The 3,543-nt window shown below is 35.4% G+C and overlaps 1 long non-coding RNA gene across 1 annotated transcript; it reads right to left on the bottom strand.

The window, feature by feature from the left end:
* Positions 1–2,305: 2,305 nt before the first annotated feature.
* On the bottom strand, positions 2,306–2,811 carry LOC125246119. The gene is made up of 3 exons (XR_007179730.1): positions 2,680–2,811; positions 2,444–2,494; positions 2,306–2,359 (listed from the first exon to the last, which is right to left on the bottom strand). It is a non-coding gene; the product is annotated as an uncharacterized LOC125246119 (long non-coding RNA).
* Positions 2,812–3,543: the final 732 nt, after the last annotated feature.

Here is a 3,543-nt window from a genome sequence, read left to right as displayed (position 1 = left end):
TAAAAAAATCTATGGGGTATTTTGAGCTGAAACTTCACAGACACATTCAGGGGACACCTTAGACTTATATTACATCTTTTAAAAACATGTTCTAGGGCACCTTTAAGGACGTTTGAGCGATCTCTCCATCTCACTATACTGTTATCCTTTCAGCCAGAGCAACAGAGGGAGCTCATGAGAAGAAAACGGGAGTTAGACCTATGAGTTAAACGGAGTTTGTGAATCTGTGACAGATATGCGTATGCATTAGTCCAGTATCAACAAAGGCACAGGGAAGAGACAGATAAAACATTAAACCAAATAAATACACGATTATAATGATATAAGAGTTGCCTATGTTCCTTAAGCAGTCTGTATTTTCCATAAATGTGTATTTATTATCGCAATGGTTACATAGCCTTTAGCATCGCATGATAGTGGAAAACGCGACTGACTCTGGCACGCATGACACCAGTAGGAGTAAATATCACATCATAAGGCTTTGGTGCTATCATCAGTGACAGGTGAAGAGCAGACAGCGGGATGTTCATGTGTTGCAAGGCCAGGATGCTCTTGTAGTCATGCAGCAGCACTTTTGTGGAAGGTCAGTATAAATGACAAATAAGGGCACAAAAAACTGTTTATTGTATTGTGATATTATTAACTAATAAATATACTAGACTTAAATGTTGTCCCTGAGTGCCGTAACGACATTTCTCATAAAGGTTTGCAACTTTACAAAATAAACAATGATCCGACAAACACTTAGCCTCTTTGCTAATTAGCACAAAAAATACCATTGGTATGCTATTTCCGCTGCCTTGCCGGAAATTGTACCCAAGTTCTTTTTTACAGTAGCGCCCCACAGAAACAGGTGGATAGACTTGTCATGTTATTAAAGCTGGTACACCACTAGACTAGCCTAGCTCTCTATAATAGCCTAACAAGTTTAAAATAAATAAATAATATGATTTCAGATTTGTGAACACTTGTGTAATAAGGCTGTGCACCGAACTCAATATTCCCCTTTCCATGTCTAAAGATGTCCATAGGTTGTTTCAAATGTTAAAATGTATCAGAATTTTATTACAGACAAAATAAGCAAGAGTTATGCATTTTGTTTGTCCTTTGTGTCATGTATATATGACTGTTGTGCATCTAACATAATACATAATGAGGTAAACGTGCTGTCCTAATGATAAATAAAGCTCTTAAAAAAAATTCAGGAAATTGTCACCACAAAATCAGTTATTTTGATTGATAAATACTCATGAAAATATTAGGAAAAGAAAATGCCACAATGTCTCTTTATTCCTATTTATTTATGTAGGATAAAGATCAAGGATCAGTAACAAGTTACACATAAAATGGTATTATTTAACTTTCTTTACTTTAACAAAACACTTCTGAGTCACATGTGAGATTTATGGGTTCTGTCTGTCTCAGTGCTGAAACTGTTTATATAAAGTTACATTTATAGGCAGTTCAGACTTTTATACAGTAATCTATTGCAAATTTCAAACACACATTAGACCTTATTAATACAGGTTCATATGTTAATAATTTTTCATGATTTTCATCTTAAATGAAGGTTCAGAATTATTGAAAACACATTCTTCAAATCCCCTTTTAATTTAAGAGAAACAGTAGGAAACCACTGAAAGAGTTGTGGTTACTGTGGGTATCATACAATCTTGCCTTAGCCCGAAGTCTCACATAGACAACATCTCCAACATTCAGGATCAACACAACTCCATTCGAGGAGTTTAACCGATCCTTAGCCTGAATATCATGCGCCATAACAACCTCCTGTCCATTCTTAAAAATGTAGGCAGATGCTGATGCAGCTCCACCATGACCATATACAGAGATTCTGAACATATACGCTCCTTTCAGTGGGGCTCTGAAAACACCTGAATCAAATAACAAGAAATACAGAATCAGCTGTTTCCTGTATGATTGCTCAATTACCAAACACAATAATAATATAATAGTTTTGAAAGATGGAAGATCATTTAATTCTCTTATACACATTACACAACTGCAGAGAGGTCTGAATGGAGCAGAAGGGTTTATGACTCCATTTCATTGGTAATTACCTGTAGATGGGTTGTAGGCGTTCCCTATGTTTGTGATGACTTTCTTGTAGGTTAGTGTTATCTGAGATTTATAAGGACCAGTATATCCAGCGCCAGATTGCCTCAGTCCAGCTGAAAAAGCTATTTTTCTGTCTGTTATTGAAAAACATAAGAAATGTTGTGATGTATTACTGTATTACACTAAGAATGTAAACACTGAATTTATCATCATTAAAGCACACTTTCACCTCTATTTTCCTTTCTCAACTCCCGCACTTGACTCAGAGTAAGATCTGACATTTCTGTGAAGGAATAAAGATTATGTTAAATGACAATTACTAAATTATGCTGAAAATGTATTTAGCATCATTCTTGCACACTTTCACCTCTATTTTCCTTTCTCAAATCCACTTGACTCTGAGTAAGATTTGAAATTTCTGTGAAGGAATAAAGATTATGTTAAATGACATTTACACTGCTAATTGTAATAAATACACCATTATATATACAATTTACACAGTATACACTCAACTTTACACTAACATTTACACTATATAATGTATTGCATTGGTGTTTTACTTTAAGGATCATTGATAAAAGAGTGAATGTTTTAGTGAGGTACCATCATTTTTCTTGCTCAGCTCTTCCAGGATAAACGTCTGTTGTTCCCACAGTTGCATCTCTAAAGCTCTGATGTTTTCTTTCTGCTCTGAAACGGTGGCGGTCAGTTCTCTCAGTGCTGCATGGATGTCAGTTGAAGCTTCAGCTCTCAAAGTGTCTGTTTGAGGTGGATTCTGTCTTCCGTCCTCAGAGCTGATCTGTTGACTGATCTCATTCTCACTGAGTCCTCCATCTACCTGCTGCTGAACGACAAACACAAAGGTTTCCAACAGCAGCAGTATACATACTAAAGCCTTCATTCTTCACTGATGTTTGTTTCCAGCTCTTGCTCTGTCATCCTCACACTCTTGTGTTTCTTTTATAGTGTTCTGGTTTACTGTGCTTTGTACATGACTTATATTGCTTCAGATAATAAAAGTAATTCAAGTTAATTGTTAATCATAATTAAGGGAATGTTCCAGGCTCAGTAGATGTTTATCTCTATTCACAACATTTGTGACACTATGTTAATCTCAACAGAAAATAATATATATATATAGATCAGCTGTTGGCATCCGTATAGGAAGAGGAGGGATAATAACAAAACAAAAATAAAGACTTTAATTCAACAATATCTTCTCTCCCCTGTCTGCTGAGACTGTTTACATCCAGTGCTTCCAGGTTCACTCAAAAAAATGAACTTTTACTGTTGATAGTTCCACTCAAACCACCCTTGTTCACATTACTTAAAAATCTCATTTAACTACATGAACGTAATTTAACTGCATTCTTTCTACTAAAATTGAGTATTGTCAGCTTTACTTGGCTTATACGCATGTTTAGGATAGAATTCCTGCTCTCAATTCAATTGAGTTTGATCAATTAG

This window comes from Megalobrama amblycephala, linkage group LG14 (genome assembly GCF_018812025.1).
Source record: "Megalobrama amblycephala isolate DHTTF-2021 linkage group LG14, ASM1881202v1, whole genome shotgun sequence".
Taxonomy (NCBI): Eukaryota; Metazoa; Chordata; class Actinopteri; order Cypriniformes; family Xenocyprididae; genus Megalobrama; species Megalobrama amblycephala.
The sequence above is the reverse complement of the archived record's forward strand: the minus strand, read 5'-3'. Positions and strand labels throughout refer to the sequence as shown.